At 46.3% G+C, this 15,979-nt stretch overlaps 1 protein-coding gene across 4 annotated transcripts in view; it reads left to right on the top strand.

Annotated features, from left to right (window-relative positions):
- The window catches only part of ZCCHC7 (zinc finger CCHC-type containing 7), an 88,808-nt gene that overhangs the window by 11,048 nt on the left and 61,781 nt on the right, over positions 1-15,979 (top strand). The window lies entirely within an intron of this gene.

Genomic DNA, 15,979 nt, shown 5'->3' with positions numbered 1-15,979 from the left:
TGTGTGCCTTTGTTGCCTTGGCACAGCCTCAGGTGTGGCCCTCAGGTGTGACCTGGTGATTGTTCCTTTGTTCACACTCAAGGAGTGGGGATGAGGGGAATGCCCTCAGAGGGCCTGAGCAGGCCCTTTGGAGACAGCAGGTTCCAGTGGCAGTCACAAAGGCACTCTTTGCCCTAAGTGGGCAGATTTCTCTGCCCTTTGCTGTCCTGCATTGTGCTGTGGCGTGCCTGTCCCTGCTCTGAGCCCCTGAGGCACCGGGAACAGCCAGGCATCCTCAGGACAAATCTTCCTCCACCAACTCCTTTAAAACCCCAGCAGCCAGGCAGAGAGGGGGGAGCATGGGGGAAGCTGCCAGATGCTCTTTTCGGTCTCTTTTTGAAACTCTCTGTGCATGGTGGAGCACCAGAGCCGGCCGTAGCCTGCCGGAGCGGGGGCCGTGTGCTCAGCCGCCCTGCCTCCCGCTGCACTGCCCTTCCAAAGGTAAGAGTCCAGCCTGGAGCTGCCTCTCGTGCTTTTAGAGCTGCACTGCAGAGCCCGGGGGATGGATGCTGCCTGCCCCTGCAGCCAGGGATGCGGGGCTGGCTCCCCGGGGCGTGTGGCGAGGCGCACACGCGTGTGCGCGCAGGCACGGCATGTGTGTGCTGCTGCGTGTGCTGGGCATTTCCCCCTGCCTTGTGCTGCCGTGTGGGCTGAGGAGCCTCACGGGGGGGAAAGGTGCCAGCCTTGAGCAGAGGTGTCACTGGTGTCCTGCAGCGTGCCCAGCCTGGGTCCGTGTCAGAGGCTCCAGCCACTGGCAGCCCAGCACAAACCTGGGCTGTCCCCAGGACACAGCAAAGCTGGCATCGTTTGCATTTGGGCTTTTTGGGAATTTAGGCAAATTTTTAGGAACTTGAATGGGTGTGTGCTGAGGGGATGCCATCATTAGATTTTTAATTATTACAACATTTTTTTTTTTAATAAAAAGAGCAGAGATCCCTCTAAGAAATCCGTGTCAGCAGTTGGAGCAGAGGGACAGTTCAGCTGGCAGTGGTGTGTGTGTGTTTGTGTGACTGAGATTTTCAGATAGCAAGCCCAAGTTTAAAACGCACTCTTTTGTTCAAAACGAAGCCTACAAGCCGAGCTTCGGTCACTCACTTGTGATTTTTGTGAAAGGTTTTTTTTGATTTTGAGGAGCAGCCTCGTGCAGGTGAAGCGGGGCCGATGTTGTAATTTCCCTGAAAATGGAGTGAATTAGTGGTGGCTGAAGGTCAGGGTCCTTTGTGCTGGGCTGTGGTTTCTCTTGCAGGCCGTGGTGAGTGGGCTGCCTGCAGGGGCCCCCAGTCCCTGTCACTGGAGAGCAGGGAGCCCTGCTCTGGGTCCCCAAAACCAGCCTGCTGCCCTCCCTGCCCTGCACAGCACCTTCCACCAGAGCAGGCTGCTCCTGCCTCGTGCTGCCAGTGCAGAACAGTCCCTACTCTGCAAAACAACAGCAGAAATGTTCCTGAAAAGTGCAAATGACGTGGTTTTGAGCTGTCAGTGATGCGATTTTATGTTTTTAATCAGAAATGACACGTTTGTGACGTATGTCAGTGATGTAATTTTTTTTTTCCTTTTTGCGGCACGCACACACAATCTGCAAAGAACAAAAGCTGGAAAGCACTTTTCCCTTTTATGGAAGTGCACATTTGAAAATAATTTCCTAGTGAACTCAAATAATTACAAGGAGCACATGGAATTTTAAATTTGAAAGCTTGACTGATCCTGAGTGGCTTTGTGAAGCTTGAAATCTGCAGGAATTTGAAGGAGAAAGCAGGCTCTTTGGGAACTGAATTCTTCACAAAATAAAATTTTTCTGGTCCTACTTTATTTTAGTGTTGTAGGAAGGGCTGAAAACTTATAAAGAGTAACTGCATTGAGAATTTATTTATTTTTAGTTTGGCAAATACCTGATCTCTTTTCCATCAGTAAGACTGAGACCATTTCTCAGTCAATGTTCTTCCACTGCCACTCTAGTTTTTGTCTTATCGGGAGGAGACTCATTCAAAAAATAGATATAAATGGAAAACATGCCCCAGAGTCCTGGTCAGTGCTTCAGAAAATGTTCAGAGCAGTTCAGTCAGGTGTTGCTCTTCTCTCCTCTAGTTGCTCTGAGAATATAAGCCTGCAAAAGGAAGAGCTGGGCAGGTGGGGTGTGCAAATGAGGTTTAATACACCCAGCTGGTAATTTTATTTTTTAATGTTACACTTACATCCACAAGGAAAACATGAAAAGCACTGCTAAATGTCAGTTCATTCAAGGACACAGAAAAGCATTTAAAAAATGCTCTTCCTGCCTGAATGCAGGATTTAGACAGCCAGCGAGTTCTTTTCAGTTTGTTTTCTAACATTTAGCTTTGTTCTTGTCATTTCAAAATTCGGTAATAAAACAAAATGCTGTACAAGGCACAATTCTGTACAAAACAAATGAAAAATCGGGGCCAGTAGATAATTCTTATCCAGGGAAAGAAAAAACAAAAAGTAAGAAAATGAAAATGTTATCAAGGGTTCAGTATCAGGCTGTTTTCACCCAGCCCCACACTAAAAATTCTAACCTTTAGTTATTGACCAATGTCAATAGTTAATACATAATTAATGGAGCAATATCTATAATATTTACACAAATTATAGTGGTAACAAAGATCTTCAAAATAATACTTCATTGAATCTTTGCAGAAACAGTTCTGCTACCTGTGTGCCTTTGATCTCTGTACATTCAAATTTTATTTAACAAAATTAATCCCTGTATATTTATTTACAGCAAAATCTTTGCTCTTATGCATATAGTATCTGTAATTGCACAAATGTTAAATGTTTAAAATTACATTTATTGCTTCTTCTTTGGTTTGAATCTCCCACTCCTGTTTGGTATTTTTGTTTTGTAGTGTTGGGGGTTTTTTTGTTTGTTTGGTGTTTTGATTTTTTTTGTTTGTTTGGTTTGGTTTTCGGGTTGTTTTTGTTTGGTTTTGCTTTTGGTTTGGTTTTTTTGGGTTTTTTTTGTTTGTTTGTTTTTTGGTTTTGTTTTGTTTTTGGGGTTTTTTTTGTTTGTTTGGTTTTTTTGAGTTAGATTCTTTAAAATACACGACGCTTACTTTAAAAATGCTAAATAAGTTGGACGGAAGCAGAAAAACAGGAAAAATCCTTGTTCCACTACAAGCTGGGAAAAGCACAGTAATGATGACTTTTCCCTTTAATAGGAAGGTCTCACTTTCCTTCAGTTTGGGAGTTTCGGCAACAAGTAATAATGACAATAATTCACAAAGACTTTGGCACAAGTTGCTTTGGAAATGGAAAAATTCCTGGTGTCTGACACATCTGCCCTGTATTGCAGGAGTTAAACTTTTCAGTCTTTTTGGTGCAGTCCCAGGATCTGTGTCAGGAAACATGTTTTACTGCTGGAGTGTGGTCTGGGGCTAAGTGCTCTCTTTGATATCACTTTGATATCACTCTGATATCACTTTGATAGTGGCACCTTTCATCCCTGGGCTTGAGGAATCCCCAGTCTGGGAAGGAGAGGCAGAAGTTGTGCTGGGCTCTGTGTGTCCCACAGAGTCAGTCCTGCTCCCCGTCCCAAGGCTCATTTCTCATCCTGAAGGAGGAAAAGCATTGCTGGGGTTTCTCTAGCGTGCTCCTCTTTTTATCTCTACTTTTTCTGATTAAAAATTTATTCACCTCCCTCAAATTCTACCAGTGAGTTACAGTATCATCCGAAGTGCATTAAATGCCCTCTCCCCACCTTGCCAAAAGGTCTGTAATTCTACTTTTGAGAGTTCAAATTACACTCCTTGGCCTTTTTGCTCTGTCCCCAAAGTAATCCCCTGACATAGTTTCAAATAATAGGGAGCTCATCTTTGGAATTATGCAGGTAATACCTTTGGTGGCGCATGTGATAGTTTGAAAGATACTGTCAGGTTATTATTTAATTGGAATACTGGCAGTGTCATATTTTTAAATGATTCATGCTTTTTGAAAACTATGGTGAAGACTAGAAAGCAGCCAGCTGTGTAGTAGCCTTAAAATGTACATTGGTTATCACAATAAAAAATAAAAAATAAAAAAAAAGGGGGGCGAAAAAACCAAAACCAAACAAAAAAACCCACCCCAAAAACACACCAAAGAAGGAAGAAGAAAGAGAACAGCTATTAAATGCCATTTTTGCAGGCGTAGCCATATTTTCTATGGCTGATTAAAGAGCATCTCCTGAATCGTGTTGCTTGAGGATGTTCAGTGTCAGCAAATTTGAGGGTCTGTGATGTTTAGGGCTTATTGCATATGTGGGTTGCTAAAGTGCCATGCCTAAGGACAAAAGTGTGTAAATATGAAGACATCTGAAATTCACACCTTTGTACAACTGAACTGGTGAGTTTCCTGACAAAAGCCATTCCAGCTCAGCCTTGTATTTTGAACACAGGAGGTCTTGGACGTGGCAAGGATCTCTCATTCTTGCCCGTATGGAAAAGCAGAAATCCAGCTCAGCCCCAGAGAGGCAGGGGTTTGGCTGGGACCCCTGGGCAAAGATGACCCTGCAGGGCAGGTGCAGGCAACCCAGAGGATGGCACTGCCTCGAGAATCAGAATTAACATCCCACAGCACGGGGCAGACTGCTGCAGGGACCTTGGAGAGGAGGGAATGCACTGCCCTGTCAAGTGAACTCTGTGCTGGTTTCGCTGACACTTCCTACCCAGATGCCCTCTGAGCGTGCATTTGTGCCCGAGGAGGGGCACGCTGAGGGTTTGCTGCCCGTGCAGGGGTGCTGCAGGGGTCCTGAGGGGCTGGAGAGGGCAGGCACAGCCCGGGGACAAGGCTGCCTTCATTCCAGCCGAGACCCGTAACGCACGCTGCTGAATACCTGGCTCTGCTGGTTTGTTAATCGGGAAAACAATAGTAAAACTTTGAAAAGCTTTTAATAGCAAGTATGTTCTCGCTGAGAAACTAACTTTGGTGATGACAGAAATTACAAAGGCTAAACCTCATTTCTGGCACTGTTCAGGAACACGTAATCACGGAATGATGATATGCAGGTGCTTTTATTGCAGAGCTCTGGGTGTCAGGGGTACAGACCCAAATCTGACTCTGCCATGGGTTCGGGATGAACATGTTTTATATTCTATCATTATATAACTTACATATTAATTATTAAACTTACATTGTTCTATTGCATACATTGATTTCATCCAAGCATGGGTTTCTTGTGATCCCCCCTCGAACTCTTGAACATAGATTCTTGTGATTCTTCTTATGATTAAACAATAATTATATTTAATTACTAAACTATCCTCACATCTGACAGTTGTATCATTTATCATATATTGATTACGCAGGTGCAGTTTCACATGGTCTAACAAACACAAGGCCTAACGTTTCCCAGGGCCTACTTTTAACATTTTCCCAGGGCTTACTAAGCCCAGCTTTCTTTCTACCTCCCCGAATTTTCTGTGATTGTAAAATCTGCTGCTGTCAGCTGTTAACTTGTCCTTTGAGGCGGTCAGAGCTCGGCAGGGTGTGCTCCTGGCAGTGCTCACCTGCTCTGCCGCGCTCCCAGGTGTGTGCTGGCACAGCTGTGGCGCTCCTCACCTGAGCAGCACCCGTCCTCTGGTGTCCATGGTGGCTCTGCAGCCCCCTCCTGGCCTCTCCACTGCTGCAAGAGGAGAACGTGGTGCACCAAGGAGATTTCAGTGCGTGCCCATTGTCCTTCATTTTGGCTATGATGGAATAATAACATTATTCTGGAATCCTGGCTGTCCTGCTTGAGGTGGGTCAGTACGGGTAGGAGACACGTATAATTAAAAAATACAACAGTTTCTTTGGGGTCTAATGATAGCTCAGACTATTAAATTAGTGAATTGAGTGAAGTTCTTCCTATTTCTCTCTATATTGCAGAGATCCCCTTAAACCAAATAAATTCATCGGATTTGAGCAAAGTACTGTGCTGCTCCTAACAAAAACAAATAATAGTGCTAAAGTGATGTTCTTTCAGCCCTAGCATAACTGTGAGATCAAAGCAGGCAATCACAGTACAAAACCATCCTTCAAATTACTAGAAAAATACTTTTTGGTGTATTATTGTAATTGAGCACAGATTCTGGAAGCTAAAAGTCTTAATTATCATTAGTTTCCTGTCTTCACTATGGCAGATTTTGTTTAATTTGAAAAACCAAAAAGGAAAAAAAAAGAGTTGTTTTTTTTTAACTAACTTGCAAATTGTGCTAGCAGTTGCTTCAGTCTGAGCTTACTCAAAGTTCTGTTCTGTTCCATCATTAATGTGTCACTGAGTGTTGTGCTGTTGTTTTCAGTATTAATATCCTGGTGTTGGGGAGAAAACAATTGTAAGACACGTTAAATGCCAAGGAAATTAGGATAGATGCAAAATTTAATTTATGCAGTATTTAAATGCTTGCAAATGTCTTGAAGACTGGAAAATAATTGCTTATCTTTCTGAGGGAATTTTTAGTTTTCTTGAATGTGTGACCTTATCTGAATTTTAAACTTGATAGCATATCGATGCTTTTGCAATAATTCTGGCTAACTTCTGTTTCCTTTAAAAGAGAAACTATGTGCAAGAATATCCTTTAGTACAGTTACTAAGTGGAAGAATCAAGTATTTGGAGGTTAGGCAGGGCAATTTTATAGTGAATACTTATCTCTAATAATGTTACATTCATTTTAAAGAATATATTACAATATATCATTGGAAGTTACTACTAAATAATTTTAAAATAAATGTTATTACATAGTATATGTTGTCTCAAACTCAGATATTTTTCAGGACTTTGTTCCCGAAGCTGCCTGGGTGGGACAGAGATTGCGTGGTGGAGACCTGTGATGTTGTGTAGGTTAATGTTTTTTAAACCCTGAGACGAAAAGCACCAGAGGAACAAAACAAACCCCACGCAGACAACTAGCACTAAAGAAAGGAAAAGTGCTTAGAACAATCAAAGGCAGTGTTAAAATTGGCCAGGCATTTAATTAATGATTGGAGCGGCGTGCAGTGGGTGCTCGCTGGGAGCAGCAGGGAGGTTTTTGTTCAGCAGAACGCTGGCTCCTGGCGTGCTTGGCCTCGGTGTCCTGTGCATCAGGGCTGGGCTCACCTGGCTGCAGGTGAGGCTGGGCATGCCACTGCATGGGAGCACCTCAGCTCACACTGGGACTGTCAGCACTGCGAGAGCAGCGTGGCCGCGGGCTTTTAAAAGTGGGAATGTGTGCTCTGTGTTTCACCCTGCTGAGCCCCACCGCCCTGCCAGAGCCTTGGTGCTGCCACACGCTGGGAAATGGCACCTCCAGGTGTCCTGCATGATCTCCTGGGATGGCCACGGGAGCTGGCACAGGCCTGGGGAGGTTTCCATTTTCCATGGGGTCACGGAATCACAGACTGCTTTGGATCAGAAGGGATCTTAAAGCCCACCCAGTGCCACCCCTGACATGGCAGGGTCACCTTCCACTGTCCCAGATGTCCCAGCCCCAGTGTCCAGCCTGGCCTTGGGCACTGCCAGGGATCCAGGGGCAGCCCCAGCTGTGCCAGGGCGTGCCCACCCTGCCAGGGAACAATTCCCATTCCCAAGATCCCATCTAACCCAGCCTTCTATCAGAGTGAAGCTGTTTTTGATGTCCTGTTCTAAATTGTAAGCTGTTTTTTGTTTAAAGCTTTGTGGGAGGGGTGTAGTGGAATACTCAAACACCTCCAAAGAGCCCTTCCCAGGCAGGTGGCAGCGAGGCACGCTGGCATTGTGGCTGTTCCACACCAGGCAGCACGACAGTCTGGGCTTCCTTTCCCACTTTTGCTGAATTGTGAATAAAGCCCAGAGTGTCGTATGCTACAAATAATGTTTGTTTTCTTCTGGCTGCTTGGTATACTTAATACAGAGTGTATTTGTGAGATCAGGATCTGTATTGTAACGTGTCTCTTTTTTTTTTTTTCAAATATTTTCTCTAACAGGTGGACATATACTGCTTTAACTTCTTAAGATACATAAGCAGAGCTCTTTACAAAATTTGGGCAGAGCCCTTTCACCTGACCAGTGAAGAGTTATTTGCCTCACTTAAGAAAAATAATATTTTTACCATCTTTCAGCAGCAGTTGAAAGATATGTAAATACTGTGCTCCTTTGACTGCATTAGTATGTAAAGAGGCTCCAGAAGAGCTGGAGAGGCACTTTGTATGAGCACCTGGATTGGCAGCACCCAGGGAATGGCTCCCAGTGCTGGGGCAGGGCTGGCTGGGATCTTGGGAATGGGAATTGTTCCCTGGCAGGGTGGGCAGGGCTGGCACAGGGTGCCCAGAGCAGCTGGGGCTGCCCCTGGATCCCTGGCAGTGCCCGAGGCCAGGCTGGACACTGGGGCTGGAGCAGCCTGGCACAGGGGAAGGTGTCCCTGCCCTGGTGGGGCTGGGTCAGGTCTCTGCACCCCCAGAGCAGAGTGTGCTGGGGTGGCTGTGCTGGGGCTCGTGGCAAGGCAGAGCAGCCTCTGGGGAGCTCTGTGGGTCAGTGCAGCAGTGACACCATTGTCACCGGGTGTGAGCCGCAGCACTCTGGGAACTTTTGATTGTTAAAAGCTGTGGTAGCCTCCAAACTATTTTGTTTAAAACATAGTGATGTAAAACTACTTCATTTTTTAAACCAACACTGGCTGTCCTTAACTGTCAGCCTAGATACACCATGCTGAAGTAACCATTAAACTTTTTGTGCTTATAGGAATAATTGTTTAGCAAATACAATAATATATGAAAATATATTGTTTATTGAATTTCTAGAGGGGAAAAAAAGGATAAATTAATAAAGGAGAAATTAATCTTAATATGTAGCACATGGGGTTTGGGTCAGAGGACAGCACAGGGGTGCAAAAAGGCATGGGAGCTTAGAGCTCCAATAATTGACAGTCCTCCAGATGTCTGCTGTCAGTTTGTGTTCATTGTGACGTAAAAAAAAAAAAAAAAAAAGGGTAGATATGCATAATTTATCAATGCCATGCACAAGACTGTATGGATCTCATTTTAAAATTAAGATGAAAGATTCTCATTTCTGACACTTCTATGTAAAAAAATATTTTCGGGTGTCCCTGTCAAGGGTAGGAGCTGAAATCTGTATTTCGTCTATTAGACAAGTGGTGCTTTTACTGCAGCAGTGTTTGCACAAATGAATGTATTCTCAGGGAGCCCTGAGTCTGGGCGTGGGGTGCCTCTGGTGCAGGGGTGAGCCGAGGTGTGCAGAACTTGGGTGGTGGGCCCAGCATGGCTGTGGGAGCTGGAAAATGGTCTGCCTGGAAAATCACGCTGTTGCTTCCCTGAGACGTTTCAGATTTTTTGGTGGTCTTGCCTTTTATTTTACCGTGGGAGAAATACAAGAGGGTTTTCATGCTGTGCCTTGATCTCGGCGTATCTGGACACGCAACTTAGATGAGCATGAAGCAGAGAGGAGTAACCTGTGTAAATCTGTATTGCCATCTCCGTAGGAAAGAGGTGGAGCTTTTTTTTTTTCCCCCTGTCACTGTTAATGGTGTGTTCCTTAAATATGATGGATTTATGAATATGTTGAACATGTCTTTCCTTTTTTTGTCTTATTTCTGTGCTCCTCACTTGCAGGCGCAATGGCTGAACAATGAGCCGTGTGGTGTGACAGGTAAATTTCACAATTTACCTGCTGTAATGGTGTGCTCTGTGCTGCTGTTCAATCATCTCAGAATTTTACTTGCCTGATTAGTTGAGTGCAGCAGATTTTCAATTTAAATGTAACTTCATCTGCTTGATTAAAAATGTAACAGAACATTATCTGTTGCAAATAAATTTCAGAGGAAAAGATGATTTTGCCTGTTTAAAAATAACATCTGTTTATATTGGCTGGGAGCAGATGATTAATACCTCTCTAATTTCGAGGTTTACCAGTCCAGCTCACCTGTCTCTTTGCATGGATAGCTGAAATTGATGGCTGTCGGGTATAAACATTTACCTGTTGATGTTTATTTGATGGATTTCTTTTTTAAGGATAATATAGAATCCCATCATTGGGCATTCATTTATTTGCTGCTCATCAAGATGATTGACAGTTTTGCCAGCAACACAGGGAAAGGCTTTCCTCCCTGGCACGCAGGGAGAAATTCACTCCTGAGCGATAAGTGCCTTGCCGGGGAGCACAGATTCCCCAGATTCTGGCTCCCCCTGTTTGTTCGGCTGGGCTGAGGGCAGGCTGTGGACCATGCTGGGTGTCTGACAGACATCCAGCGCTGCCCTGCAGAGCTGCTGGCTTGTCCCAGCCCCAGGGCAGCCCCCGTGGCTGGAGCATTCCCGGCACAGGGCTCTGCGGGGTCCTGCTGGGTGCTGGGGTGCACCCCAGCTCTCGGGGACCCCCGGGTGGCACCGTGCTGCTGTGGGGGGCACTGCTGGTCCCTGCCACCCCCAGCCGGGGCACAAAGCATGTCAGCTCTGCTGGCTCCATCCATGGCTAGTCCTGGCCGTGCTCAGCAGCTGCAGCGCCGCTCTGCAGGGATGCTGCTGCCCTGCAGCCTGTCACCCCTGCTGTCCCACCCAGCCTGGGCAGCCCTGGGAGCTGCCAGCTGCTCCCCAGGGGTGGGAGCAGGCCCAGCTCCCTGCAGAGCAGGGTCGGGACAGCACCACCAGTGCTGGGGGCTGCTCTGCAGCCTGCTGCAGCGCTGTGCCCACCCCTGCACGGGGTGGTGTGCCTGCTGCTTTCTCCAGCTTTGGTTTTCCTAATCCAGAAATCAGGTGTTATAGAAAGATCTGCAGTCTCTTCATCGCGCTCGTCTCCTCTGGAAAAATAATTATTTCTGTGAGAGATCAGGCTGTGCTTAAATTCAATTCATATTAAGGCGGCCAAGGAAAATGCTGTAAAAATCTTGTCTTGTCTTTGAGTGAAACCGAGCTGTGCACAGCTGTGTCACACTGGCACAGCATCCAGGGACAGGGCCTGCAGCTCCCAGTTCTCTGCCATTTTGCTGTGGCTTGATTCCAGGCCGTGGTGGGTTTGCTGTGCAGCTTTCAGCCAAGGCTCCTGCTGAAGAAAGTAAATACAGCGGTGATCCACGCTCTCCTCATGTGCGCGGCTGGTTTGTGTCCCAGGCTGAGCAGTAATGCTTTTTTTCCCATTTATTCTTCCTGAGCCTGGGTATTCCCAGCCTTTCACGACCCCCTTACATTGTTCCCACAGCGTAAAGTGACAACAGCTCGGCAAGGGAACTAAAACTCTGATGTCAATGTCTGTGTGTGGCTGGCAGTGCCTCCCCACATAATTCTCTGTGTCAAGTGGAGCCTCCCTTCCTCACCAACCAGATGTGATACACAGGTTACCTGTGGAGTTGTTTTTATTTTCCTGCTGCTGTAACACCTTGGAAAACTCACATCAAAAGTTCAGTTCTTTTCCAGTGGTTTTTAAATTGTATAAAAATCAGTCTATTACCAGATTGATTCTCCCGCCTCTGAAGTTGGCATCAAAAACAATTCTCCCTTCCCAGCTGCGGCATCTCCCTCAAACACACCTCACTTTCAGACAAATGCAATCCTGAACTAGGAGAGCAGCCCTTTGTGTTCAGCTTCTCCTTTGGCATGTTTTCAGGAATTTTTGGTGTGTATTATTAGACATGTGAATCATAAAATTGCCCTAAATATGTAATTTGTTAACATAGAGCCTTGATACCACCAGGGGCTTCCGTGTTTGTCAGCTCGAGACATGAATGTCTTTTACTGTGCACCTCTGTGAACACAGCAAATCACGTCCACTTTGGAGGAAAACCCTTTCTTTTTGAATTGCCATTTGTTTTGTATTGTTTTGCCCTCTGTATAGTAAATACAGAGGAGTTCTGTGTGCTGGGCATGTAAATAAACCTGTTAGGTTTGGGGGTTTTTAGTATAGTCTATTTCTCTTTATTATATATGAGTGAAAGGGTTATTGTATTTTCAGATCTAGAAGCTCAAGACTAATCCAGGCTGCGTGGAAAACAAGGGGGTGTACTTCAGAGGATTTGCTGGAGTTGGGCTATTGTTGGTCTCAAAACACAGCCTCAATGGGCCTAGATGACCTCATCTTTTGCTGCCTGCTAATCCACCACCTCCGTTTTCACCATGTCTCAGAAAAGTTTATTTAAGGAGACTTGCAGTGGAATAATAGCTGACGCTTTGCATAAGTCATAAAGTCAAAGTTAAACAAGTACATCTGTGTTGTACGTTGTGTAGTGAACACTGGGGGGAAAAAACTTCAAAATTTGCCATTGGACTAGATTTTTATAGTAATGCTTCAATTTTACAGGGTGACATTAAAACATAAAGCGGCCTCTTGCAGTCCATAACCAGTGTTTCTGTTTAGCATCTGTGGGTCACTGGTCAGATTTTGAAATGCGGGTATTTGGGTCAATGCTGGGGAAAGAGGAACTCTCTTGGAGTGGGATCTCTTTCCTTGCGTGCTCGTGCCTGTGCCCCAGCCCTGGCAGTGCTCAGGGCTGGGTCAGGTGGGGCATGGGGCACTCTGATCTAGTGGCCATGTCCATGACAGGGAGGCTGGATTGCAGGGGCTTTCAGGTGCCTCCCAACCCAGTCCATTCCATCATTCCATGTTTCTGTGATCCCTGAGTCTGCCACTCGTGTCAGAGCCCTCCAGACCTGTGTCACAGCTGTGGCTGGGCATGACCAGGTTGTTCTCCAGGTGTGGTTTCTCTCATTGCAGCTGGAGTGGTCTGTGGTACTGTCAGATGCCATCTCTCTCTAAGGATAATTGGAAAGCATGATTTTGCCACCCATGGTAATTGGAAGCCTCAGCCTCTTTGTGCCACAAAGAAGAAATGCTCTGCAGTGGTCCTTGCTTTTGATTTTTTCAAGGAGCTGGAATCTAGCTATGTTCTGTATAAAGCTGCCAATAAGAGTTAACTGTGAAAGAGAAAAAAGGCAAAACAAACCTACTAAAGTATTTTCATGGTCCTACCTCCAATTATTGTTAGGGTAGCTAGTAGGCAAGAGATGTGTGGGATGCAGTTATTTGGCCAGTCACAGAACCAAAAAATAGGACTTGGAGGCCAAAAAGGTGAAGTTCCCTGTAAAACATGCAGAGTCAAAGCTGATCCCCCAGTCTGAGCCATACCACCGAGTTCTGTAGCCACTGCATGGCAGTTGGACCGTGACCTGTCAGTGTTTTCACTCTGCTGGAGACGTCCATGAGGCTGCGGTGCTCCATCCCCTGCCTCTCAGGACGTCCCAGACTGCTTTGGAGCTGGCAGCCCTTTCCCCATCCCCGTGTCCTTCCCTCACCTTCCTCACGCCCTTCTTGTCCAGCCCCTGGCTGCAGCAGGAGGGTCACCTGCAGGTGCCCAGGCGGGAGCCCATCCTCGGGTGAGGATGCCATCCTCGGGTGAGAGGGCGCAGAGGGTGCCAGGCCTGGGTGGCACTGAGCTCTGTCACCTGCCTGTCCTGCTGCAGCGGGGCTGGGCCCATGGCTGTGCCCTCTCTGGTGTTCACATGCCTCTCCACAGGGAGAAGCTGTCACACAAGCAGAGAAGGAGGAGAACACAATTCTTATCTCGCTTGCTGTGCCAAGGTAAAATGCAGAATGGAGATTGTTTACCCACAGTGAGGATGTTTTGTTCCTATTAGGGCCAAGTGTGAGTGTGTGACTGTTATGAGAGAATGAGGATGAGTGCAGCTCTGTGCAGCTGTGAGCAAGGGTGAGTGCAAGGCAGATTCAGTTTAGATATAATGTATATAACACAGCACAATAAAGCAGTTCATTGACCTTCTGATGGTAGAGTCAGGTGCATCATTCTCTCCCCATCTCGAGGGTGCATCAATCCCCAAGCTGGCCACTCCAAGGCCTGGTGCTCCCTTCAGCTGGTGGCTGCTTCTCTCCCATGCCAGAGCCCAGCAGCCAGTGCTGTGGTGCAAGGGATGCTGCAGGAGCTGGTGGCTGGCTGGGGTCCCTCGTGGTGGTGCCAGCTCTGTGTGACTGCCAGGGGCTCTCTCTCATCCTCCACGTGGCGAGGGTGGAGGCAGCTGCCTGGGGACAAACCAGGGTAACAGTCTGGCAGCAGCAAAATCGCACTCTCTGTGGAGAAACGATGAGTTCTCAGAAGAAAAATAAAAAGCTCAAACCTGTGGATTTAAAGAATTTGAGATTAATCTGTTAATTCTCACGTTCCAGTCATCTCTTTACACACACTACAATGCCAGGTCCTTCAAACCCTTCAAAGCTGTGATGATAGCAATTTATACACTGATTTTATACCCTGAATTACAGTGTAGAGGGCGAGGGGAACACAATTCCCGGCTGTATAACTCAGTTATGATAGGTCTTGTTAAAATGTCACTTACCAAGTGCTTTTCCACTGATGTGTTTTTGTGGTGCCATTTCTTTTCATCCACATCCGTAGTGTTACAGCAAATGTTTATGGAGTTTAAATTTCTTTACCTGAGCTTGCTTACCTGAACATCCAAGGTAAGAAGGGATGTACTGTGATAACAGGTAGCTGCAGATTGCTGTGCATACCCTTTTGTTGTGTTGCAGTTTGGATCTGGCAGTGGGATGTTTTCCTCTTGCAGTTTGCATTATATACTCCTGGTTTTACCGATACTAATGCGTGTTGGCAACTAGAAAAGTGATTGCAGTCTTACAGTCTGTTTGACAGCAAGTTTATTTACTTTTTTTAACAATTTTGCCAGTAAAAGTAACTGTACTGGGATCTTACAATCCCTTGTTCACGAAGATCCTCTACAGATGTGCTATATTCAGAGCTGCTGATTTTTAGTGCCGAAGGTTCGTTTGCACAGTTAGGGTGCAATTAATCTGAAAACTGATGGGGTTTGGTAAGCATGGTTCTTCAGACAAAATTACACTTTTTCTGCTGTTGGTCAGAAATTTGCAGTGTAACAATCTGCTACCCTAAAACCCTGCCTAAGAGGCACCAGTGTGGCTCCACAGGTTTTAGTTTCCGTGTTATTTACAGGACATCAGGAAATCCCACTCATCCGTAGCAAACAAGGATATTCCTGAAACTCCAGCTTCCCCCACGCTGAGTGACCATGACAAAGTTGGGTTTTTTTTCCCGTTTCGCACAGTGGGGCTGTGCTCAGCCCTCACACTGCCGGTGACAATGACACACCACGGTCCCTTGGGAGGCTGCAGCCAGCCAGGAGGGGCTGGGCAGGCAGTCCTGGTGCTGCAGGACACTTGGCTGCCCCTTGCCACCCTCGGGGTGCCTGCTGTGGCCAGCACCCCTCAGACGAGCAGGGAGGGAGCCCAGGAGGGGTTAATGCACAGACAGCCCCCGACAAAGGGGAGAGAATGAGGCATCTGCTCCATCATCAGAAGGCTAAATAATTACTTTATTATTCTATGCTATATACATTGCATCTAAGTGAATCTGCCTTGCACTCCCCCTTGCTCACAACTGCACAGAGCTGCACTCATCTCTGATTTTCCAGTGACTGCCTTGTGACAGTCCCACACACACACTTGGTCCTAATAGGCCAAGGGAACAAAACATCCTCACTTTAGATAAACAATCCCCATATTGCATTCTAGTTTAGCACAACGACAGAGACAAGAATTGTGTTTTCCTTCTTCTCTGCTCGTGTCACGGCTTCTCTCTGCTCAGGGGGCATGTGAATCCCACAGAGGGGCCCTGGCTTTGTCCAGTGCCACCAGAGCAGCCACCCCTCTGCACTCCTGGCTGCTGTGCCAGTGCGTGTGAGAGCCCGAGACTCTGGAAAGGAGGTGGGTGAGAACTCACATTATCACAGTGTTTCCAGGGGAATGGGTTCCCAGGACAAGGAGCATGTGATGTGTGTAACAGCTACAGGAACTGGGTTGTCATCAACTTTCTATCCAAACTAGAGGAATTCTTCTGCGCAGCATAAATGCTGTTATGAAAATGTAAAGTTCATTAACAAGCTGTGTATTTTTTGTCCACTTGCATGTAATTTAGAGATTATATAGTGTAATAGGATTTATAACATTATGCTCTTTAATCTTTATGGTGC

Source organism: Passer domesticus, chromosome Z, assembly GCF_036417665.1.
Source record: "Passer domesticus isolate bPasDom1 chromosome Z, bPasDom1.hap1, whole genome shotgun sequence".
Taxonomy (NCBI): Eukaryota; Metazoa; Chordata; class Aves; order Passeriformes; family Passeridae; genus Passer; species Passer domesticus.
This window is presented reverse-complemented; position numbering and strand designations above follow the sequence as displayed.